At 39.0% G+C, this 26,762-nt stretch overlaps 1 long non-coding RNA gene across 2 annotated transcripts in view; it reads left to right on the forward strand.

The window, feature by feature from the left end:
• The window catches only part of LOC129657418 (uncharacterized), a 44,686-nt gene that overhangs the window by 2,077 nt on the left and 15,847 nt on the right, over positions 1-26,762 (forward strand). Inside the window, exon 3 of one of the 2 annotated variants that reach the window (XR_008716702.1) lies at positions 21,472-21,559. This is a non-coding gene — a long non-coding RNA (uncharacterized LOC129657418). Of the gene's footprint in view, positions 1-11,387; positions 11,506-21,471; positions 21,560-26,762 lie in introns of those variants that run through there. The other variant, XR_008716703.1, reaches the window with a different exon arrangement.

Raw genomic sequence — 26,762 nt, forward strand, 5'->3', positions numbered from 1 at the left:
CCTGCAGACTCCTGTTGTTATCTCCTAAGTTGCTGACTGCTTAATTTGAATAGACATACTTGTCAATTGGAAGCATCATCACATAGCTTCTCTGACTTACAAAGTAAAGACATTAGGAAGGCCCCTAGGACTTCCCCTTCTTGCCAGGAGGGTAAACTCAATACTGTGTCTCTGGAGAAATTGCAGGGATTGTTGCCACTATCAAGGACTTGGAAAATGCCGCTGTATTGATGTTTGTTGCATCTCTATTTCATTTGCTTGTTTGGACTCTGTAGAAGTGGGATGGAGCTTGGAGAATGACCATGGAATAGCATACATTTAATCAGGTATTGGCTGTACTTGCAGCTTCTGCTCAAGATGTGGCGTATTTACTGAAGCAAATCAGTAAAGCAAATCACAGCCTGGCATCTGGTGTGCAGCTAATGACCTGGAAAATGCTCCCCTCCCCCCATGCTAATCTGTAAGAACCACAGCAATAGTTTGTTTTTGCATGGTAGGACTTACTCTTTGTGATCCTGCTGCTACTGCTAAGTCACTTCAGTCATGTCCGACTCTGTGCAACCCCATAGACGGCAGCCCGCCAGGCTCCCCCGTCCCTGGGATACTCCAGTTAAGAACACTGGAGTGGGTTGCTATTTCCTTCTCCAATGCATGAAAGTGAAAAGTGAAATTGAAATCACTCAGTCATGTCTGACTCTTCGCGACCCCATGGACTACAGCCTACCAGGCTCCTCCATCCATGGGATTTTCCAAGCAAGAGTACTGGAGTGGGGTGCCATCGTCTTCTCTGTGGTCCTACCTTAGGGCAAATGAAAGCTGCTTCTTTACTGAGGTTCTGTGATCTGATGGTTCTTGAAAAGCCTATGGCGTCTAGGTATGCACTGTGAAGACTTTGGAAAGCTCAAATAGGAGAATTATCAGGAAGATAATATAGCAAACCCATGCTTCCTTTTACAGATAGCTATCCTTTGGGGAAATAACTGCAGGTTTGCTGTGTGGCCCCAGTAGAGACTGAATGTTTGATCATTGGACATCACGTGACTAGGTGACCCATCATAACCAGGCATTCTCTGAGCCAGTGAGCCATCCACTTAGATATGGGCAGTAGCAACCAATTATCAAATGGAAATGGTAAATAAGAAACTGAGCTGAGCTGAGCTTAGAAGACACAGCAAGGCAGCTGCAGGAACAGGTGCTTCAGGCTCCTTCAGCAGTACCTGCTGCTGTATTGTCTTCCGCTTCCATGCCTGTGGCTTCATGGAGAATGCCTTAGGAACTTAGGACTCAGTCTGGTTTATAGATGGTTTGGTGGCCTTGGTTCCCAAGGGGGACATCACAATGGTTCTGTTTTCTAAATGTATTTTAATACATTTATTTGCTTTCTTTAACTTAAAAATAAATTATTTGACTATGTGGTCCCTAAATTATTTTGGTACTCTGTGTAAATAAATCCCAAAGTAACATTTTATCCCAAGTTCTTTATTAATAATGACACCATTAACTTTACGATGATGAACTATATCTGTAAGAATCTTAAGGTATCCTACATGTCACAGTGGTTCTATTGAACTAAGTGTTGAGATGGCCACTTGACCCCTGGAGTCCTCCTGTCGCTGAACTCAGAGGTCGTGAAAGAGGTCACTGTACTGCTTGGTCCTGATTGCCGGTGGGAAGCTCCATTCCCCTGATGCAGCAGTGGCAGCGAGGATGTCTCAGTCCGTACGGGTTGCTGTGACAAAAGACATGTGACTGGATGGTTTATGAAGAACAGAAGCTCCTCACAGTTCTGGATGCTGAGAGTCTGAGGTCAGGAAGTGTCTCAGACAGGATCAGTGAGTGCCTGCTTCAGGGCTGCGGTCTTCCTGCTACAGGTAGTCTCACACGTGGGAGGGCAGACGATCTCTCTGGGGGCTCTTTCATAAAAAGACTAATCCCATTTGTGAGGGCTCCACCCTCATGACATAATCACTTCAAAGGCCCTACTTCCTAATACCATTACCTTGGGCAGTAGATTTTCAACATGAATTTTGGAGGGACATGAACATTCAAGCTATATCAGTTTGGAATGTAGGAAATGCTTTGGAGTTTTCTTGGTACTTCCTGTTCAGGGACAAAAGTTAATAGGAAACTAGAGAAACAAGGACAACAAAAAAAGATAGGACAACTAACTAGGGACTTAGAGCCTTCAGAAATGAAGTTTTGGTTCCCTGTGTAAGGTACAGAATCCCAAGCAGCTGGGCCCCTGAGGACAAAGGAAATATGAACGGGATATAGAAAATGGGGGTTATAAATATCAACCAAGGCTGAAATGAGGTTTGTAGCAGCCATGGGCTTCCCTCATAGCTCAGTTGGTAAAGAAGCCACCTGCAGTGCAGGAGACCCCATTTCTATTCCTGGGTCAGGAAGATCTGCTTGAGAAGGAATAGGCTACCCACTCCAGTATTCTTGGGCTTCCCTTTTGGTTCAGCTGGTAAAGAATATGCCTGCAATGTGAGACACCTGGGTTTAATGCCTGGGTTGGGAAGATCCCCTGGAGAAGGGAAAGGCTACCCACTCCAGTATTCTGGTCTGGAGAATTCCATGGACTATAGATAGTTCATGGGGTTGCAAAGAGTCAGACACAACTGACTGAATTTTACTTCACTTCTTTCTTGTGGGTGTATGTGTATATATACATATGTAAATTTCCTTTTCTTTAGAATCTTATGCAAATTTTGTTGGAGGTAAGCTTTCATTACAGTCTTTAGTTAACAGAATGTTTCACATATGGCTGTGGCTGAATTTTGAAGTGTAATTAACATAGCTCAGCTGCTGCTGCTGCTAAGTCGCTTCAGTCGTGTCTGACTCTGTGTGACCCCATAGACGGCAGCCCACCAGGCTCCTCCATCCATGGGATATTCCAGGCAAGAGTCCTGGAGTGGGGTGCTATTGCCTTTTCCAAACATAGCTCAGAGAGGGATATAATGACAGTTGGGACTTGGCATCTCCAAATTTCCAGGGAGAGGATGAGAATGCTTTCAACTTGTCTAAAGGAAGGTTCCATCATGTTAGGTGCATACGTGGAGTTCTTTTTGTTGCTGTTGAAAGTTCAAATATATGTAGAACAAGTGTGAATGGATGTTGAGTACCAAAGGTGTAGATTGGACCAGTTATGCAACTTATGTGTCTCAGGTCCAAATCCATTCTATATACTCTGCTTTGTGATGTTAGGGCTGGATTCTGCAAACAGGGTTAACTTGCCAGTGGCTTTCTGTTACTCTATGACAAAGGGGGCACTACAGAGAACTACAGAGCTGGAGGAGAAAGGAGAATGGAGTTTCTTCCCTTTTTTTTTTCTTGTCAGTTGGGCTCTTGTCAATATCACAAGAGCCTCCTTTCTTCAGTCTGACAGAGGCACTTCATTCTTATAGAAGCAATTTAATTAGTTTGCAGATTTTCCAGCCTTTGCAGAATTAGGTTTCATTGTGTCCGTCTCAGACACCAGCAGCTGTCACTAAGCATCCCCTCTGAGAAGTCTGAATCCCTGCTCTGTGGGGGATCCCCCCTCCAAATTCAGACACCTGGTTTGGTGAGGAGCATCCTTTCTTTAGAGATCTGAATATCAGCTCCATGGGGATCCTTGTTAAAGTTCTAATTTTAATGGTTCTGACCTTTGTTGCCTTTGTTCCCTTTGTTGTCCTTTCCCTAGAGGTGGTAGCTGGTAGCTGCTTCCTTTGGTTGTTAGTTTCATGACACTTTATTGTTCTTTAATTTCTTTTGAATTTTTAGTTTTTCAGTTAAAAAATCTTTTACTTAGTTTAATTCTTTATATTAAATTTTCTCCATTAAAATAATGTATGTGATTTTTGTTTCCTAACAAGGATCCATCAATATATAGAAACCACTATTGTATTAATTGATTTTAACACTGAGGAGACTTCTTAAAACATTCAGAAACTTCAATTGAGCAATCTTGCTGAATTTACATTACTCATAAACCATTTGTTATTTTTGTAAATGTGTCTTCCCATTGTTGGTCTCTTGGAGATACATGCTATTCATTATCCCTGGTTTCCAAGCAAAAGAGAATTCTAATTGATACGGTTGGTCTGAGGTTTTTCTTTTCAACCTCTTAGATTCTCTAAAGGTAATCATTCAGAATGAACTGAATTAGCACTGGGCACATGCTGACCTAGGTCAAGCAAGAAAAGCATTAATGTATTTTCGAACTTTGTGTTTGATCTTTTGGAACTAATAGAATAAAATAGCATATAAGTTGTTTCTGGGGAAGTCAGGCTAATGGAATACTGTTGTTTGAAACCTAAGAACAAAGTTTTCCTGTATTTATTCATCTTTATCAGCACTCTTGCGAAGAGTTGATTCATTGGAAAAGACTCTGATGCTGGGAGGGATTGGGGGCAGGAGGAAAAGGGGACGAAAGAGGATGAGATGGCTGGATGGCATCACCGACTCGATGGACGTGAGTTTGAGTGAACTCCGGGAGACGGTGATGGACAGGGAGGCCTAGCATGCTGCAATTCATGGGGTCGCAAAGAGTTGGACACGACTGAGCGACTGAACTGAACTGAACTGACTGATCAGCACTCTTAAAACAAGAGACCAAAGCATGCACAATGTTTAGTACACCAAGATGGCAAGTAAGGGCTTCCTCCCAGTTTACCAAGTGACACAGGATATGCCAACAAGACTATTCCAGTCATGGATGGGCTGAGGGTTTAGACATTCTTGTCTTGTGTTTTTGAGCAGAAACATTCAGAGTCTTCATCTGTAAGGGTCTAGGAAAGACAGGAGCTGACACTCTTCAAGGAATTAACTAACAGACCACTATGCTACTGGAGGAAATTTCTTTGCTAGGCTCCAAACTGCTCAAATTGTCTTATCAACTCGTTTGTCTCTATTTCATGGCTCCTGTACGTCAGGCCTTCTAGCTGTGATGGCTTCTGGAACACAAAGACAAGACATGATTGCTGCATCCATGGAAGCTGCACTAAGAACCCAAATACATAGGAGCAGTTAACATCAAACTTGGTCTGTTAATGTCTGGCTAACTGAAAGTCAAATACATGACAGGGAGATTTATTAATTTTTGTGCTTCTAGACTGCCTTCCTCCTTGCTTTTTCCTGCCTGCTCTCCTGAAAAGTTTTGTCTGTACCAGCCAGACTCAGGACTTGTGAAGCACACTCAGGAAAATGGGGTGAAAAAGGTTGGATTATCTGAAAGGACCAAGGACAGTTGCAGAGATTTTTAAAGAGATACAGTCAGAGATTAGAGAACGTGTTGGGGTTTGGCTCTGAGACATTGTGGAATGTGTGGAATGACAGAGTCTTGGAGATGGAGGAAATAAGTATTTGAGAAGTGTTCTTGTGAGTTATAAATTCCATGTCACTTTATGTTCTTAGGGAAATGCATGTAAAAATGTGAATTCCCTTCAGTATGCTTCTGGTCTGAACTGTGCTTCTCTGAATGTGACTTCTTGCAAGGACTGAACTATATGCATGCTAAGTTGCTTCAGTTGTGTCTGACTCTTTGCGACGCTATGGACTGTAGCCCGCCAGGCTTCTCTGTCCATGGGATTCTCCAGGTAAGGATACTGGAGTGGGTTGCCATGCCCCTATATGGGTACTGATTTATTTCTGGACTTCATATAGGTTACTTTCAGCTTAACTCAGCCTGTCCTCATACATTATTATGTTGAATCCGTGAACACCAGCATATACAGTTTCTGTTATTTAGGTTCTATCATTCAGTTGTTTAAGTTTCAGTTGTGGCTCAGTGTCACTTTCTCTTCTTGCTTTTGAGCCACTGTAATGCAAATAGGTTCTCTCCATGGATGTGGAGGGCAGACTGAAAAATTATATGTGGATTTTTAACTGCTTGCAAGGCGGCGGGAAGGGTATGTGTTGGTATCCCTACCCTCCTTCCCCTGTGTTCAAGGGTCAACTGTTCTTTGAGTTTAGCCTGGTGAGACCCAAAGAAGAGAATCCTACCATGCCGCGTCAGGCTTCTTATCTACAGAAATTGTGAAATAATAAACCGGTGCTTTTGTAAGCCACTAAACCCTGGTGGCTCAGAGGGTAAAGCATCTGCCTGCAATGCAGGAGACCTGGGTTCGATCACTGGGTTGGGAAGATCCCCTGGAGAAGCAGAAGGCAACCCACTCCAGTGTTCTTCCTGGAGAATCCCATGGACGGAGGAGCCTGGTGGGCTGCAGTCCATGGGGTCGCTAAGAGTTGGACACGACTGAACAACTTCACTTTCACTTTCAAACCTCCCTGTGCTCCAGAAACAAAAACAAAAAAACAAACCACCTCTGAAAGCCAATAAAAAACTAAATAGGTTCTTCAGGAACATTTGGTCAAGTTAGAACAAGGGTTCTTGTACATTCAGTAAGCAGGGATTTTTGGGTGTGCTCAGTCAATCTGTCTGACTTCACAACACCATGGACTGTAGCCTGCCAGGTTCCTCTATCCATGGAATTTCCCAGGCGAGAATATGGCAGTGGGTTGCCATTTTCTACTCCATGGAATCTTCCTGACCCAGGGGTTGAACCTGCATCTCTTGAGTCTCCTGCATTGGCAGGTAGATTCTTTACCACTGTGCCCCACCTCCCAAGCCAGGGATCAAACCCAGGTCTCCTGCATTGCATGTACATTCTTTACTGTCTGAACCACCAGAGTCCAGTAAGCAGGGATTTTTAGGCTTTTTGAAGTCTACAAACCAACATAAGTGGCTTGTAAACCATTGTTCAGAATAGTCCATAGATTCAGTCATGTGGTAGCAAAGGTTAATACCTCTGATATTCCTATTGATTTTGTCATTAACTGGCAAATGGCTTCTTTAAAGCTAATCCCCCATGCTATAGAACATCTGGATTCTGCCCTGTCCCGCATTTGAATTATCTGGTACCTTTGTTGCTGTAGCTGCTATTACTGCTGCTGCTGATTCTGTTACCTACCATGGTTGGCTAACTTTCATACTTGCTTACACTGTTTCAGGTACTGAGCTAGGTGCTCTACACATTATCTCATTTAAGTTTATAATTGGGTAACTCCCATGCATCAGACCCTATATTTCATTTAATTCTTAATTGTTCTGGCAGGGTAGTATTTTCAACTTTAACTCTGGAAAGTTTAACTTACTTCATTTGTTTCACAGTTAATCCATATTAGAACCAGCTTTTTAAAATGTTTAATAAAAATGTTACCACTTAAAGTATTTTTAAGTGTATAATTCAGTGACATTAAGTATATTCATGATGTTGTACAACCATCACCACTGTTTTCAGAACTTTGTTATCATCCCAAACAGCATTTCTATATGTAATAATATCTTCTTATTTCCCCCTCTCCCTTCTCATTTCCCCCCTACCCAACCTCTGGCAATCTCTAATCTACTCTGTGAATTTGATTAGTGTGTTAATCAGTGTTGTCCAGAGAAACAGAACCAATAGGATATATACAGACACATAAAATGAGATTTATTATAGGAATTGACTCATGCAGTTATTAAGGTTAAGAAATTCTATGATCTGTTGTCTACAAGATGAAGAGCCAGGAAAGCCAGTGGTGTGATTCAGTTCAAGGCCAAAGGCCTGAGCCATGGGGTGCCAGAGGTAAATGTTCCAGTCTGAGGCTTGAGAACCAGGAGTATCCATATCCAAGGGCAGGAGGAGGTGGACATCTCCTCTCAAGCTGAGATAGTAAATTCATCTTTCCTCTATCTTTTGTTCTATTACGGGCTTCCCTGGTGGCTCAGATGGTAAAGAATCTGCCTGCAATGCAAGAGATCCAGGTTCAATCCCTGGATTGGAAAGATCCCCTGGAGAAGTGAATGGCAACCCACTCCAGTATTCTTGCCTGGAGAATCCCATTGAGAGAGGAGCCTGGTGGGCTACAATCCATGGGGTCACAAAGAATCAGATACAACTGAGTGACTAACACTTTCACTTGTTCTATTAGGCCTTCAAGGGATTGAAGGGCCTTCAAGGCCTTCAAGATCTCACCAAAACTGGGGAGGACTGTGTTCCAATGAAAAGCAAGGAGAGATAAGAAAGCCTTCCTCAGAAATCAATGCAAAGAAATAGAGGAAAACAACAGAATGGGAAAGACTAGAGATCTCTTCAAGAAAATTAGAGATACCATGGGAACATTTCATGCAAAGATGGGCTCAAAAAAGGACAGAAATGGTATGGACCTAACAGAAGCAGAAGGTATTAAGAAAAGGTGGCAAGAATACACAGAAGAACTATACAAAAAGGATCATCAGGACCCAGATAACCATGATGGTGTGATCACTCACCTAGAGCCAGACATCCTGGAATCCAAAGTCAAGTGGGCCTTAGGAAGCATCACAATGAACAAAGCTAGTGAAGGTGTTGGAATTCCAGTTGAGCTTTTTAAAATCCTAAAAGATGATGCTGCGAAAGTGCTGCACTCAATATGCCAGCAAATTTGGAAAACTCAGCAGTGGCCACAGGACTGGAAAAGGTCAGTTTTCATTCCAATCCCAAAGAAAGGCAATGCCAAAGAATATTCAAACTACTGCATAGTTGCACTTATCTCACATGCTAGCAAAGTAATGCTCAAAATTCTTCAAGTGAAGCTTCAACAGTACATGAACCATGAACTTCCAGATGTTCAAGCTGGATTTAGAAAAGGCAGAGGAACCAGAGATCAAATTTCCAACATCCACTGGATCATCGAAAAAGCAAGTGAGTTCCAGAAAAACACCTTCTTCTGCTTTATTGACTATGCCAAAACCTTTGACTGTGTGGATCACAACAAACTGTGGAAAATTCTTGAGGAGATGAGAATACCAGACCAGCTGACCTGCCTCTTGAGTAATCCGTATGTAGGTCAAAAAACAACAGAACTGGACATGGAATAACAGATTGGTTCCAAATCTGGAAAGGAGTACATCAAGGATGTATATTGTCACCTATTTAACTTATATGCTTATTTAGCATCATTTGAAATGCCAGGCTGGATGAAGAACAAGCTGGAATCAATATTGTCAGGAGAAATATCAATAATCTGAGATATGTAGATGATACCACCCTTATGGCAGAAAATGAAGAAGAACTAAAGAGCCTTTTGATGAAAGTGAAAGAAGAAGGTGAAAAAGTTGGCTCAAAGCTCAACATTCATAAAACTAAGATCATGGCATCCAGTCCCATCACTTCAGTGACAGACTTTATTTTGGGGGGCTCCAGAATCACTGCAGATCATTACAGCCATGAAATTAAAAGACTCTTGCTCCTTGGAAGAAAAGCTATGACCAACCTAGATAGCATATTAAAAAGCAGAGACATTACTTTGCCAACAAAGGTCCATCTAGTCAAAGTTATGGTTTTTCCAGTAGTTTTGTATGGATGTGAGAGCTGGACTATAAAGGAAGTTAAGCACCAAAGAATTGATGCTTTTGAACTGTGGTGTTGGAGAAGACTCTTGAGAGTCCCTTGGACTGCAAGGAGATCCAACCAGTCCATCCTAAAGGAGATCAGTCCTGAATATTATTGAAAGGATTGATGCTGAAGCTGAAACTCTAATACTTTGGCCACCTGATGAGAAGAGCTGACTCATTGGAAAGGACCCTGATGCTGGGAAAGATTCAAAGCAGGAGGAGAAGGGGAGGACAGAGGATGAGATGGTTGGATGGTATCACCAACTCAATGGACATGAGTTTGAGTAGGCTCCGGGAGTTGGTGATAGACAGGGAAGCCTGGCGTGCTGCAGTCCATGGGGTCACAAAGAGTTGGACACGACTGAGTGACTGAACTGAACTGAACTGATCTTCCTTTACACAGTCTACTGATTAAAATGCTAATTTTTCCACAGACATACCCTGAAATAATGTATCACCAGATCTCTGGGCAGGCCTTAGCTCAGCAAAGTTGACACATAAAAATTAACCATCACATCTGGTTCACTCAGCATAATGCTTACAAAGTTTATCCATCTTGCAGCATATTTTCATAATTTCATTTTTTTAAAGGTAAAAAAACATTCCATTTGTGTACAGCATTTTGTTTATCTTTGGGTTAATGATTTGTTTCCACCTGTGAATAGTGGTATATAAATATCTGAGTCACTGTTTTCAATTCTTTTGGATATGTACCAGGAAGTGGAATTACTGGATCTTACAATAGTTATATGTTTAACTTTTTGAAGACCCTCTATATTGTTTTCTGCATTGGCTATGCCACTTGACATTACCACTAGCAGTGCACAAGTTTTCCAATTTCTCCACATCCTCATCAACCTTGTTATTTGTTTGTTGTTTTGTTTTTTTTTTAAATAATACTATAATGGGTGTGAAGTAGTATCTTACTGTGGTTTTATGTTCTCCTAATGACTAGTGATTCTGAACATCTTTTCATGTCTTATAGGCCATTTGTATATCTTGGTGGATATACCAATTTTTTCTTTGCACACTTTTAAATTGAGTTGTTTGGTTTTCCATTGTTGAGTTTTAGTTCTTTATATCTGAAAATAATAGCTTATAAGTGATATGATTTGCAATTATTTTTCCCCTTATTTGGGTCATCTTTTCACTCTCTTGATAGTATTCTGGGTACACAAAACTTAGTTTTGATGAAATCTAATTTATCTAGATTTTCTTTTGTTTCCTGTCCTTCTGGTGTCTAGAATCAGGTTTTAAAGCTTGGGGGAGTTTGGGATGGACATGTACACACTGCTATACTTAATATGGATAACTAACAAGAACCTCCTGTATAGCACATGGAACTCCCTTCAGTGGTATGTGGCAGCCTGGGTAGGAGGGGAGTTTGGGGAAGAATGGATACATGTGCATGAATGGCTGAGTTTCTTCACTGTTCACCTGAAACTATCACAACATTGTTAATCAGTTAATCACCAACACAAAATAAAGTTTAAAAAAAAAAGATTTAGAAAACAAAGCTTGTTTGGTTTATTCTAAACTCAGACCATCACACATTTCATCTCCAAATGTAAAAGTATATTTGGAAACATGAATTTTTTTTTTTGATTAAAAAAATTTGGTACACTTTATTAACTTGGAGAAAAAAGCTCCATATGTTAAAGGCGAGTTCTTTCAACTCCCTTTTCATTATAAATCATATATGCTTTAGACCTTGCCTGTCATAATATATTCAAGAGCCTATGAGAATCCAACAGAACACTCTTACCTAGCTCCATAAGCCCTTTCGGCCAGTTGGGAATTGCAAGCACCTGCTAGTAAAAGAAATGTCAAAAACAGTGGTTTAAATAAGATAGGGAGATTGCTTTCCTTTCACTTGATATGAAAGCTAGAATCAGCCAGTCTTGGATGGGGGGTGTGACTCCAGACTTCTTTCTTTTTGTTTCTCCATCATTAACTTCTCTTTTGTTTCTTCTTCTTTTCCAAGATCATTCCATGATCACAAAGGGGCTCTAGTGATGACTTCTGTATTCTACAAGGATGCAAGAGGAAAAGAAAAATGGTTAGCCTTTTAAATGAGTCAGCCCTGTTTAAAGAGCTTCCCCAGAATCTCCACGCAGTGACTTCTGTTTATGTTCCACAGGTCATACTAGCAAAGGAGGCTGAAAGATACAGAAGAATAATTCTAGTAAGGTTATTGCTGCCTTTCTTTCCTTTTCTAGTGCTTTGTATAAAGTTTGGACTTCCCAAATTATTATTGTTAAGTTGTTAATATCCTTTTATATATATAAAAATGCTATGTATTGAACAGATTTCTGAAATCCTCTCACCAAAGAAAGTTATTTCTCTCAGCCATTCTTGCTAAGCCTTAAATAACATGCCTGCAAATAACAGTGCACTCTATGCTGTTCCAACAATGTAGTGGTTTATTGCAACAAAAGGAGAATAGATTTTGGGTAGGCAGTTAGCAGCCTTTTCCATACCCTCAGACAAAGAGTAATGTAAACCCAAGACCCCCTGGGTGTTTTGATTCCGTTTTCTCTGGTCACATAGCAAAAATATTGCTTTCCTTTTTTCTTATCATCAAATTCTCTCTCCTTCTAATCACTTTCTACGTATTGTGCTACAGTGCTCAATGTAAAGATTGTCCCTAAGTCAATTTTCTGTCTTCTTTTTCCCAGTTAAAATATGTAAGCCACTCAATTTTTTTTTTCTTTCTCTTTAATCATTCCTGAATCAATCGTGAATTTTCCAGGTAGATCAACTGAATGTAGGTTGGTAGGGCTCTCATATACTTAAAAGCTAGGTCTATTAGAACTCTAACTTAATTTAAAGGCAAGAATAATGGATTTGAAGAATGGAAGTACCTCTTGATTTTTAAATATCCATGAAGGTTCAGAAAGCAGGAAACTTGTTTTTTCAAATTTGTTGCAAGTCTAATTAATGGTTTAAAAAAGTTTTAGTTTCCTACTTCCGTTAGCTCTCTCCAGTCCACTATACCTTCTTGTTTGCATTGAAAGGCTCAGATCAGTTCTAATTTGAAAAGTTCTGGTCCCGGGCAAGAATTATACAAGTACTCCATTCAGGAGGTCTGAGTATCAAACTCCATTCTTTATATGGTACTCTATGACTGTTGCTTTGTATCTTATGAGAGTACTTTGTTTCCCAGAACCCCAGCAAGGGTTCTTAGGAAATTATTTCTCTTACTTACACCCTGCTGCTGCTGCTGCTGCTAAGTCGCTTCAGTCGTGTCCGACTCTGTGCGACCCCATAGACTGCAGCCTACCAGGCTCCCCCGTCCCTGGGATTCTCCAGGCAAGAACACTGGAGTGGGTTGCCATTTCCTTCTCCAATGCATGAAAGTGACAAGTGAAAGTGAAGTCGCTCAGTCGTGTCCGACTCTTAGCGACCCCATGGACTGCAGCCCACCAGGCTCCTCCATCCATGGGATTTTCCAGGCAAGAGTACTGGAGTGGGGTGCCAGTGCCTTCTCCGCACTTATACCCTGAGTTACTGCTTTTTGTTGTCTCATCTGGATTTCTGCCTTTTCTTCTTTTAACTAACTCTACCCAATTCTTACTCTGAGTTTGCTTATTTCCTTGAATTTTGTTGTTGTTTAGTCACTAAGTCAAGTCTAAGTCACAAGTCTTTGTGACCCCATGGACTGCAGCATGCCAGGCTTCCCTGTCCTTCACTATCTTCCAGAGTTTGCTCAAACTCAAATCCGTTGAGTGGGTGATGCCATCCAACCATCTCATCCTCTGGTGTCCCCTTCTTCTCTTGCCTTCAATCCTCCCCAGCATCAGGGTCTCTTCAGTGAGTCGGCTCTTCGCATCAGGTGGCCAAAGTATTGGAGTTTCAGCTTCAGCATCAGTCCTTCCAATGAATATTCAGGACTGATCTCCTTTAGGATGGACTGGTTGGATCTCCTTGCAGTCCAAGAGACTCTTAAGAATCTTCTCTGCACCACAGTTCAAAAGCATCAGTTCTTCTTATCTGTGAGGAAATGACCCTTAACTTGATTTTCATGTCAATCGTGTACACTTGGTTTTGTTGTATGTTTAAAATATTGTATATTTATTTACACTGGAGTTTTCTTTTTTCTCAACTACATTTTCAGATCAAAGTTCTAAGTGAACTTGCACAGTGATTTCATGATTGTTTATGGTTATTTTTTAATTTTTTTTGTTTTGTTTTGAACTTTAACTTCATGTGGAACTGAAAAGATGGATTGAAACAAAAATGTACTAAATTTTGTAGACGTCCTAATTTTTTGACTCTTTAAAGATTCTTTTTTTACTTCTTTCCTTCTATTTACATCTCTTTTCTGGTATATTTTAATTATCCCAGTAAACAAGTCATAGCATGGCAAGATCTTATGTAGGGATTCCTTTATTCTAGTCTCTGTTTTTCTTTTGATTTTTGTCTTCTTAATTCCTGAAGAACTTCTGCCAAGGTTTCTACATGTTGAGCTTGAGTCTGTAAGAACTAACATTTTATTTATGTGTGTATGTCTTTAGTAGTTTAACTTAATTTTTTATTGTGGTAAGAACATTTAACACGAGATCTACCTTCTAAACATTTTTTTTCCTTTTTAATAATATTGTTTTCTTTTGAACTTTACAAGCAATACATGTTTTTTCTTTTCTTTTTTTTCAGAAAATAAAAAAATGCATAAAAGTGTACAATAAAGAAATAATAGTCAGTGGTAATCTTCAATCCCAGAGATAACCACCATTAACATTTTGATACATTTTCTCCCAATGTCTACATATTCTTTATAAGATTTTTTGATGTGTACCATTTTAAAAGTCTTTATTGACTTTGTTACAATGTTACTTCTGTTTTATGTTTTGATTTTTTTGCCCCAAGGCATGTGCGATCTTAACTCTCTGACCAGGGATCAAACTTGCCCCTCCTTTGTTAGACCACCAGAGAAGTCCCTACACATTCTTTAAATTGATGTATAACTGGCCAATAAGACTATGTTAGTTCCAATGCACACATACTGATTTGATACTTTTATACAATACAAAATGATCATCATGATGTGTCTAGTTATCATCTGTCACCATACAAAGGTGTACAGTATTATTGACTGTATTCGCCATGCTGTACATTTTCACCCCCATGACTCATTTATTTTGTAACTGGAAATTTCTCTCTTTAATCTCCCTCATGTGTTTCTCTCAACCCCCTGCCCTCAGCAAAGACCTGTATTGTGTATCTGTTCTATTTTGTTATGTTTATTTGTTTTGATTTTTAGATTCCACAAATTTGTCTTTCTTTGACTTATTTCACTTAGCATAATACAGTCTAGGTCCATTCATGTTGTTGAAAATGGCATAATTCCCTATTTAAAAAATTTTTTAAGTTTAATTTTGGTTGTGCTGGGTCTTTGTTGCTCCTGAGGGCTTTCTCTAGTTGTGGCGAGCGGAGCCTACTCTCTAGTTGCGGGGTGCAGGCTTCTTGCTGTGGTGCTTCTCTTGCTGTAGAGCATGGGCTCTAGGGTATGTGGGCTTCAGTAGTTGTGACACGCAGGCTTAGCTGTCCTGAGGCACATGGGGTCTTCCTGCACCAGGGACTGAACCAATGTCCCTTGCATTGGCAGGCGAAGTCTTAACCACTATACCACCAGGGACGTGGTATATATATATATATATATATATAAATCTCCCACATCTTCTTTATTCATTCATTTCTATATGGGAGCTTATGTTGCTTCCATATCTTGGCTATTGTAAATAATTTTGCAATGAGTATGGGAGAACATGTATCTTTTGAAATTACAATTTTTGTTTTCTTTGGAAAAATACCCAGAAGTGGGATTACTGGATCATGTGGTAGGTCTGTTTTTTTTTTGTTTGTTTGTTTGTTTTTTTTTGAGGAACCTCCATGCTGTTTTCCTTAGTAGCTGCACAAATTTACATTCCCATAAATTGTGCTTGTGGGTTCCCCTTTCTCTACATCTTTAGCAATATTTGTTACTTGTTGTCTTTTTGATAATGGCCATTCTCTTACAGGTGTAAGGTGATATCTCATTGTGGTGTGATTTGCACTTTCCTTAAGTTTAGTGGTGTTGAGCATTTTTTCATGTACCTTTTGGCTATCTGTATGTCTTCTTGGGACAAATATCTGTTCAGGTCTTCTGTCCTTTTAACTTGAGTTGTTTGTGTTTTGATGTTGAGTGTATAAAGTTCTTTATGTATTTTGGATATTAACCTCATTATATATGTCATTTGCAAATATTTTATTCCATTTAGTATATGGATTTTTTTGCTGTATTAATAGTTTCCTTTGTTGTACAATAGTTTTATAGTTTGATGTAGTCCCATTTATTGATTTTTGTTTCCCTTGACTGAGGAGACATATCAAAAAGAGTTTGCCAAAGTCAAGGTCAAAGTACGTATTGCCATGTTTTCTTCTAGATGTTTTATGGTTTCAGGTTTTCCATTTAAGTCTTTAATCCAGTTTGAATTTATGTTTGCTCATGGTGTGAGGAAAGTGTCTCACACCATGGATAGTTACATTCTTTTGCATGTAACTGTCCACTTTTCTCAACACCATTTATTGAAGAGACTATTTACCATATATATTCTTGCCTCCACTGTTGTAAATTAATTGCCCATATACACATGGATTTATTTCTGTGCTCTCTATTCTGTTCAATTGATCTATGTGTCTATTTTTGTGTGAGTACCATACTCTTTTCATTACTGTGGCTTTGCAACATAGTTTGAAATTAGGGGGCATGATACTTTCAGCTTTGCTCTTCTTTCTCAAGATCATTTTGGCTACTTGGGGTCTTTTGTGTTTCCGTACACATTTATTGCCTAGAGACAATTAATGTTCCTCATGGACAGAGGAACCTTTAAGGCTCCAATTCATAGGGTTGCAAAGAGTTGGACACAACTGAAGTGAGTTGACACACATGCACACATTTTAGAATTATTTGTTCTAATTCTGTCATTAGAAAAATTAGAAAAATGTCATTGGTGATTTGAAATAAACTCAGATTGAATCTGTAGATTGCCTTGGGTAGTATGGTCATTTTAATGACATTAATTCTTCCAGTTCATGAGCCGAGTATATATTTCCATTTGTTTGTCATCTTCGGTTTCTTTTATCAGTGTCTGAGAGTTTTTCAAATACAAGTCTTTTACCTCAGTTAGGTTTATTCCTAGATGTTTTATTCTTATTGATGCAACTTGTAAGTAAGACTGTTTTCTTAATTTTTCTTTATGATAGTTCACTGTTAGTATACAGAAATCTGTTGCATTTTTATACATCGATTTTGTATCCTGCAAGTTTACTGAATTCATTGAGTTCTAATCATTTTTTGATGCTATCTTTAGGATTTTCTATCTTCAGTATCATGTCATCTGTAAAAACTGACTGCTTATATTCTTTCAAGTTTGGATTCATTTCTTTTTATTGTGTGAGTGCTGTGGCTAGTATTAATACTTCCAATATTATGTTGAATGTTTGGCTTCCCAGGTGGAGCTATCAGTAAAGAACCTGCCTGCCAATCAGGAGACATAAGAGACTTGGGTTGGATCCCTTGGTGAGGAGCATCCCCTGGAGGAGGTCGTGGCGACCCACTCCAGTATTCTTGCCTAGAGAATCCCATGGACAGAAGAGCCTGGCAGGCTCTTAGAGTCACAAAGAGTCAGGCGTGACTGAAGTGACCTAGCATGCATACATGCAAAGTGTTAAGAATGGACATCCTTGACTTGTTCCTATTTTAGAGGAAATGTTTCACTGTTGATTATAGTTTTAACTGTGGGCTTGCCATATGTAGCCTTTGTTTAGGTATGTTCCCTCTATATCCAAAAATCATAACTGGATATTAAATTTTGTCAAGAGTTTTCTGCATATATTGGGATGATCATGCAATTTTCATTTTTCAGTTTGTCAGTGTGGCATATCACATTGATTTGCAAGTATTGATTTGCATCCATAGAATAAATCCCACTTGATCATGGTATATGATTCTTTTATTGTTGGACTCAGGTTGCTAATATTTTGTTGAGAATGTTTGCTTCTATGTTCATCTGTGATATTGGTCTGTAATTTTTTCCCTTGGGACTACCTATCTTGTTTTCATATGAGAGTGATGCTTACCTCCTAGAATGAGTTTGAAAGCATTGTTTTCATGCAATTTCTTGGAATGGTTTAAAAATGAGGATAGGTGTTCTCTAAATGCTTGGTAGAGTTCATTTGTGAAGCTATTTGGTTCAGGAATTTTATTTTGGAGGAGTTTTAAAAATTATGATTCAATTTTATTACTGGTAATTGGTCTGTTTATATTTGCTGTTTCTTCCTGGTTCAGTCTTGGGAGATTGTGTATTTCTAGGAATTTGTCCATTTTATTGGTGCATAATTATTCACAGTATTCTCTTATGATCCTTTGTGCATCTGTGGGTTTGGTTATAACTTCTCATTTTTCATTTCTGTTTTTATCTGGGCTCTCTTTTTCTAGATTAATATAGATAAAGGTTTACCAATTTTGTGTTCCTCTTAAAGAACCAGCTTTTAGTTTCATTGATCTTTTCTATTGGTTTTTAGTCTCTTTTTCATTTATTTCTGCTCTGAACCTTATGATTTCTTTCCTTTCACTAATGATAAATCTGGCTAAAGGTTTATCAATTTTACCTATCTTTTTAAAGAACTAGCTCTTAGTTTCATTGATCCTTTCTGTTTTTAGTCTCTATTTCATTTTATTTCCATTCTCATCTTTATGATTCTTTTCCTTTCACTAATTTTTGATTTTGTTTATTCTTCTTTTTTAGTTGCTTTTACCATTATAAACTTTCCTCTTAGACCTGCTTTTGCTGCATCCCAAGAACTATTTTATTCTTTCTTTCAGTTTTATTGAGATATAATTGACATCCAGCACTGTCTGTGTTTAAGATGTAGAGCACAATTATTTGACTTACATACATCATGAAATGATTACCACTAAAAGTTTAGTGAACATCCATCATCTTATATAGATACACAATTAAAGAAATAGAAACACATTTTTTTACTTGTGCTGAGAGCTCTTAGGACTTTCTCCTTTAACAGGTTTCATATAGAAAATACAGCAGTATACCCATAGATTTTAGATTGCTTTGTTTTTGTTTCCATTTGTCTCCAACCTTTTTTATTTCCTCTTTAATCGCCTCAATGCTCTGTTGGCTATTTAGTTGCATATTGTTTAGCCTCCATGTGTTTGTGTTTTTTGCAGCTTTTTCTTATAGTTGATTTCTAGTCTCATAATATTGTGGTGGGAAAAGATACTTGGTTGCTGGGGTCCAGCCCCGGCAGGATCCAGGGAATCCCTCAGGATGACAGTGTCAGCGATAAGGAAAGTAAAAGGGGAGAGAAAGAGGCTTGATCTTCCTTGGTTTACATAGAAAGCCAATAAAGCTCCTGACACGGAACTTGCTCTGTTCAGGGAGGCCGCAGGCGCCCTCTCAGTGGGGTTAGGATGCAGGACGCCCTCTCCCTGGTGAAGATGCAGGGCACCTTCCTGATTGGGTCTTAGAAGCCCAGGCAAAAAAGTGAATTCAGAGAGCCCCTGTGCCCCAAGGAGTCATCCTGAAAGAAGAAGAGAGAGAGAAAGAAAGAAAAGGAAAGAAAGAATGACACGGGGAGACCAAGCTTCGGTGAGCAAGGCCCATAACTTTATTTTCAAAAGGAACTTTTATACCTTGACTTGTACATAGAGGGAAATGAAAGATGCAAAGTCATGCAGAGTCAGCCCAAACATTACATCTGTTTTGTCTTTATCGAAACCAGGATTTTTTCTGCATACCTTTCCCATAAACAATGTTGTGTACATTATCTTCTGGCCTTGGAGGCCTGTGGACATTTTGTGACCCTTTTTTGATAAAGGCTGTTCAGCCAGAAAACTTGTTTTCCCTTAAAGTGTTTTTTCTTTATTTCTCCCGGCCTCAGAAAATACTAAATAAAGTTACATTCTCACGGAAAAAAAGTGCAGTGGGTCACAACAAAGAAAGAAGCAATTAGCTCAAAGGTCTGATACGGTTAATTCCAAGGCTGCTACTTGTTTTTCTTACATTCCAACTATGTTAACCAATGCACTCCCAGGTGCACAATGGATAAGGGATATGGGAACTTGGCAGCAAGCATTGGCTCAACAATGAAATCTTACAGCAGCACTACTCTAATAGTTTTTCACTCTTCGAAAGGCTCTATATTTTTAGAATGTTTTAGGCTTCCTGTGTCTCTCATGGTTGGGAGGCTGTGAACAATCACATGCGTATCTGCAAGAGTCTGGATAAACCTGTCAGGCATGCTAGAAAGCCATCAGAGGGGTTTGAATTGAAACACTCCTATCATGCCCAGGAGACTTATTAACTAAAGCCCTAAGTTGACTTTTTCCAGAGAAAGGTGGTCAGGGATAGCCCCCTGTTAATGTCAGAAGAGTTGGTGAAAGGCACAAAATAGTAAGACAGACAGATTCCGGTTTTGGGGTAGATGCTCGAGCAGATCCAGGGGATCCCTTGAGTCCTGATCCACCTTGCTCGTCAGATCTCTTCCACATGACCTTGTCATGGGTGGGATCTCCCGTGGTGGCTCCTGGCACTTGGTATTTCAGTTTTCTTAAATTTACTGAGACTTTTTTTTTTGTGGCATAGTGTATATTCTATGCTGGAGAATGTTCTATGTGCACTTGAAAAGAATGTGTATTCTGCTGCTTTGGAATGAAATATAGCAGGTGTATATGATAAGCCCATCACATGTAAGTGTTTTTTAAGACCAGAGTTTCCTTATTAATTTTCCACCTGGGTGATCTGTCTGTTGATGTAATTGGAGTGTTAAAGTCTTCTACTATTGTTACTGTCTGTTTCTCCACTTATATCCCTTAATATTTGCTTTATGTATTTAGGTGCTCCTATTTGCTTTATGTATTTATGTGCTCCTATGTTGGGTGCATGCTTATTTATAATTGTCATGTCTTCTTGGATGTATCCCTTGATCATTATGTAATGATTTTTTTTGTCTCTCATCACATTTTTTTTGTTTTAAAATCTATTTTGTCTCATATAAACATTGCTACTCCATCTCTTTTTGCATTTCTATTTGCATGTAATGCTTTTATCCACGCCATCACTTTTCATTTGTGTGTCTGGAGATCTGAAGTGAGGCTGTTATAGCGAGCATAGATATATAGATCTTTCTTTTTTAAAATCCATTCAGTCACTTTTTGTCATTTGAGCATTTAGACCATTTGTATTTAAAGTACTTATTGATAGGAATGTACTTATTTTCACTCTGTTTATGGTTTTGGGTTGTTTTTCTCATTCTTTTTTTGTTCCTTCCTTTTTTTTTTTTCTTTTCCCTGACATCTTTCTTTATGATTTGGTGACTACCTTAGCATTATGTTTGTATTCCTTTTTCTATATGTATATATTATAGGTTTTTGGTTGTGGTTACCATGAGGTTTATATTTAGCAATATATATAATTATTTAAAGTTGGTGATCTAGAGTTCAAATGTATCTCAGCTCTGCATTTTTACCCTTACACACATGTTTAATGTTTTTGACATCATATTTTATATCTTTTTGTGTATCCCTTAACTAATTTTTATGGATATAGATAACTTTACTAATTTTGTGTTTTAATCTTCTACTAGCTTTATACATGGTTGATCTATTAACTTTACTACATATTTGCCCATACAAGTAAGATTTTTCCTTTCATAATTTTCATATTTCTAGTTGTAGTCTTTTCATTTTCACTTTGAAATGTTCCTTTAATGTTTATTATAAAGATGGTTTGATGGTGCTGAACTCTTTTAGCTTTTGCTTGTCTGTAAAAATTTTTATTTCTTCTTAAAATATGAATGATAGACTTGCCAGGTTGAGTATTCTTGTTTTTATGTTTTTTCTTTTCATCATTTTAAATATATTATACGACTCCCTGCTGGTCTTCAGATTTTTTGCTGAAAAATTAACTGAAAATCTTATGGGAATTCCCTTATACTAATTAGTTGTCTTTGTGTTGTTACCTTTAGTATTCTCTCTTTATTCTTAATTTTTTCTATTTTAATTATAGTGCGTCTTGGTGTGGACCTCTGAGTTCACCTTGTTTGAAATTCTCTGTGCTTCCTAGATCTGTTTGTATATTTCTTCTTCCAAGTGAGGTAAGTTTTCAGCCATTGCATCTTCACTTATGTTCTCTGCCCCCCTTTTCTCTTTCTTCTCTCTCTGGGACCTATATAGTTCAGTGGCTCAGTTGTGTCCAGCTCTTTGCAGACCCATATAATGTGAATGTTCTTATGCTTGATGTCATCCCAGTGGTCTCTTAAACTATCCTAATTTAAACAATCATTTTAGGAACTTCCCTGGTGGTCCAGTGGCTAAGACTCTATACCCTCAATGCAGGGGTCTCAGGTTCAATCTCTGGTCAGGGAACTAGATCCCACATGCTGCAACTAAGGCCTAGTGCAGCCAAATAAATAAAATAAAAATAAATGTTAAAAATGGCTTTAAAATAAAATAATATAATCATTTAATATTTTCTATTCAGCTTGGATGATTTCCACTACTCTCTCTTCTAGTTTACTAATCCATTCCTCTGTATCATCTAATCTACTATTTCTAGTGTATTTTAATATTTCAGTTATATTATTCAGCTCTGTTTGGTTCCTCTTTATGTTTTCTAATTCTTTGTTAAACGGTTTTTTTTTTCCTGTTAAGAGTTGGTTTATTTTTATTCAGGAATAACTGTGGTCAACTTTCATTCACTGTGTTAATTTCTTCTTCCAAGTTTGTTAAGCATCTTTATTACCTTGAACTCTTTATTGCATAGATTGCTTATCTCCACTTTCCTTAGTTTTTTTTTTTTCCTGTGGTTTTATCTTATTCCTTTGTTTGGAAAATATTCCTTTGTTGCCTCATTTGACATGGTTCTCAGTTTTTTGTTTTTTTCTTGTGTGTTAGGTTGGTATATTTCCCAGTTTTGGAGAAGCAGTGTTAACGTGGACGATGTCTTAGATCCAGCAGCATTCTCCCCTCTTGTCAGCAGAGCTCTGTGCTGTAGAAGGGCCTCTGTGCAGGCTGCATGGCCCTTCTGTTGTGGTGGCCTGACTACTGTGGGTGTGCTGGAAAGCAGCCTGGCCCCTGGCTCTGTGGCTCCCAGGTCCTGCCCAGAGTGGAGGCTGCTGGTGTCTGTGTGCAAGGCTGGGTTCTGGCACAGCTGGCGCTCAGTCTGGAGAGTGCTGGTCTTGTGCTGGGGAGGATGATGGGTCCTGGTGCGAGCAGTTGCAGGGTATAGGGAGCCCTGGTGCTGGTGCGTACTCACTGAGGGCATGGCTGATTCTCAGGCAAGTGGAAGGGAGTCCTGGGGCTGGTGTTTCTGGCTGGTGGGTGGTGTCAGGGCTCAGGGAGATCCTTTGCCTTGCACTGGTCTGCAAGTGGATGAGTCTGGGTCCCAACCTGCTGGTGTGGGGGGCTGTGTCCCCACGCATCTGGCTGCTTGACCTGCATTTCCATTAAGGTAGCTGTTTGTCCTGGCTCTCTGTGTGCTTGACCTACTGGGTCCTGGAAGTGATGCTGACTGACTGGGTATGAGTCTTGACTATATCACATTGCTGCCTCTTCTACCCATCCTGTTGTGGTTTCTTCTTTTATCTTTGGTTGCAGAAAATGTTTTCTGTGGCCTTTAGGTCATTCTGATTGATAGTTGCTCTGTGTGTGTGCTAAGTCACCTTATTTGTATTCAACTCTTTGTGATCCTGTGGACTGTAGCCCACCAGGCTCCTCTGTCCAAGGAATTCTCTAGGCAAGAATACTGGAGTGGGTTGCCATGCCCTCCTTGAGGGGATCTTCCTGACCCAGGGGTCAAACCCCCATCTCTTATGTCTCCTGCATTGGCAAGCTAGTTCTTTACCACTAACGCCATCTGATGGTTGTAATTTTGCTGTGTCCATAGGAGGAGGGGAGTTCAGGGTCTTCCTGCCCTGCCACCTTGACTGCTCCCCCCTGACAGATTCTTAGGTATACTGTACAACGTTGTTAACTATAAGCATACTGCTACCTGGAAATTAACCATCCTGTGTAACCAAGACTTTATACCCCTTGAATAGCAACTTCTTTTTTACCTCTCTCAGACTCTGGAGGCCAACATTCTACTCTCTACATCTGTGTATTTGATTATTTTATACCTCATTTAAGAGGGATCATGTGGCATTTGTCATTCTGTCATGGCTAATTTCACATGGCATAATTTCCTCCAGGTTCACTCATATTGTCATAGATGGAAGAATTTCTTCTTTTTATTGAAGTGTAGTTGATTTATGATATTAGTTTCAGGTGTACAGCAAAGTGGTTCATATATATATAAACACTATTTTTTCAGATTCTTTTCTCATATAGTTTTTATAAAATATTGAGTAGAGTTCCCTGTGCTATACAGTAGGTCACTGTTATTTATCTATTTTATTTGTAGTAATATATATATGTTAGTCTCAAATTCCTAATTTATACCCCTTACCTTTCCCCTTTGATACCATAAGAAGATCATAAGATATTTCTCTGACAGTCAGTGAACAGTTGTGCAATTTTTATCTTAATTTTTATTGGATTAAGCTTTACAATGTTTTATAAGTTCCAACTGTAGAGCAAAGTGAATCAGCTATAAATATCTGTGTGTGTGTGTGTGTGTGTGTATCCCCTCTTTTTGGATTTCCTTCTCACTTAGGTGACCATGTGTGAGCTACACTGTGGGTTTTCATTAGCTTCTTTATACCCAGCATCAATAGTGTATATACGTCAACTCCAGTCTCCCAGTTCATCCCCTGCCTTTCCCTCCTTGCTGTCCATACATTTTTTCTCTGTATCTGTGTCTCTATTTTTGCTTTGCACACAGGATCATCTATACCAGCATCTATGCCATTTTCTGTATTCCACATATATTCATTAACATACAGTATTTGTTCTCTTTCTGCTTCACTCTGTGTGAAAGTCTCTGGGTCTATCCACATCCCTACAAATGACCCAATTTTGTCCTTTTTATGGCTGAGTAATAATCCATTGTATGTATGTACCACATTTCCTTTATCCATTTCTCTGTTGATGAAAATTAGGTTCCTTTCATATCCTGGCTATTTTAAATAGTGCTGTAGTGCATGTGTCTTCTCTGGGTATATGCCCAGTAGTGGGATTGCTGGGTCATATGGCTTTTAATTTTTTAAGAAATCTTATACTGTTCTCAATAGTGACTGTATCAGTTTACATTCCCACCAGTGGAACAAGAGGGTTCTTTTCTCTCCATACCTTCTCCAGAATTTATTGTTGGTAGATTTGTTAATGATGGCCATTCTGAGTGGTGTGAAGTGATACTTCAATGTAGTTTTGATTTGCATTTCTCTAATAATTAGCGATGTTGACTTGAGCATCTTTTCATGTGTTTAACCATCTGTATGTCTTTTTTTGATAAATGTCTATTTAGGTCTTCTATCTTTTAATTTTTTAATATTAGGCTACATGAACTGTTTGTGTATTTTGGAGGTTAATGCTTTGTTTTCTCCTTCATTTGCAAATACTTTCTCTCACTGAGGGTTGTTTTTTCATCTTATTTATGGTTTCTTTTGGTTTATGGTTTCTTTATGGTGTTTTTTTTTTTAAGCTTTTAAGTTTAATTAGGCCTAATTTATTTATTTTTGGTTTTTATTTTTATTACTTTAGGAGGTGGGTAAAAAAGGATCTTACTGAGTGTTTTGCCTATGTTTTCCTATGAGAGTTTATAGTTTCTGGCCTTACATTCAAGTCTTTAATCCATTTGGAGTTTATTTTTGTGTATGCTGTTAGGGAGTATCCTAATTCCATTCTTGTATATATAGCTGTCCAGTTTCCCCAGCATTACTTATTGAAGAGGCTGTCTATTATCCATTGTGTATTTTTGCCTCTTTTGTTATAGATTAGGTGACCACGGTGTGTGGGTTTATTTACGGGCTTTCTTTCCTGTTCCATTGGTCTGTATTTCTGTTTTTGTGCTGCTGCTATCAGTTCATTTCCATTCAGTCGCTCAGTCGTGTCCAACTCTTTGTGACCCCATGAACCACAGCACGCCAGGCCTCCCTGTCCATCACCAACTCCCGGAGTCCACCCAAACTCATGTCCATTGAGTCAGTGATGCCATCCAACCATCTCATCCTCTTTCATCCCCTTCTCCTCCTGCCTCCAATCTTTCCCAACATCAGAGTCTTTTCCAATGAGTCAGTTCTTCGCATCAGGTCGCCAAAGTATTGGAGTTTCAACTTTAGCATTAGTCCTTCCAATGAATATTCAGGACTGATTTCCTTTAGGATGTACTGGTTGAATCTCCTTGCAGTCCAAGGGACTCTCAAGAGTCTTCTCCAACACCACAGTTCAAAAGCATCAATTCTTTGGTGCTCAGCTTTCTTTATGGTCCAACTCTCATATCTGCACATGATTACTGGAAAAACCATAACTTGACTAGATGGACCTTTGTTGGCAAAGTAATGTCTCTGCTTTTTAATATGCTATCTAGGTTTTTCATAATTTTTCTTCCAAGGAGCAAGCATCTTTTAATTTCATGGCTGCAGTCAGCATCTGCAGTGATCTTGGAGCCCCCCAAAATAAAGTCTGTCACCGTTTCCATTGTTTCCCTATCTATTTGCCATAAGTGATGAGACTGGTGCTATACTGTCTTGATTTTGGTAGTTTCTTAGTGTAGTCTGAAGTCAGGGAGCCTGATTCCTCCAGCTCCACTTTTTTTTCCTCAAGACTGCTTTGGCTTCTGGATCTCATGTATTTTCATGCAAATTGTAAAATTTTCTGTTCTATTTCTGTGAAAAATGCCATTGGTAATTTTATTGGGATTGCATTCAATTTGTAGATTGCTTTGGGTAGCATAGTCATTTTCACAACATTGATTCTTCCGATCCAAAAACATGGTATATCTTTCCATCTGTTTGTGTCAGCTTTTATTTCTTTCATCAGCATAGCTTTTTAGTGTTCCGAGTACAAATCTTTTGACTCCTTGTTTGTTTTGTTCAGTCAATAAGTTGTGTCTGACTCTTTGTGACCCCATAGATTATAGCGTACCAGGCTCCTCCACTATCTCCTGGGGTTTTCTCAAATTCATATCCATTGAGTCAGTGATGCTATCTAACCATCTCATCCTCTGCCATCCCATCTCCTTTTGCCTTCAATCTTTCCCAGCATCAGGGATTTTCCAATGAGCTGGCTTTTCATATCAGGTGATCAAAGTATTGGAACTTTAGCTTCAGCTATAGTCCTTCAGATGAATATTCAGGGTTGATTTCCTTTAGGACTGACTGATTTGATCTCCTTGCTCTCCAGGGGACTCTCAAGAGTTTT

Source organism: Bubalus kerabau, chromosome 7 (assembly GCF_029407905.1).
Source record: "Bubalus kerabau isolate K-KA32 ecotype Philippines breed swamp buffalo chromosome 7, PCC_UOA_SB_1v2, whole genome shotgun sequence".
In the NCBI taxonomy this organism is placed as follows: domain Eukaryota; kingdom Metazoa; phylum Chordata; class Mammalia; order Artiodactyla; family Bovidae; genus Bubalus; species Bubalus kerabau.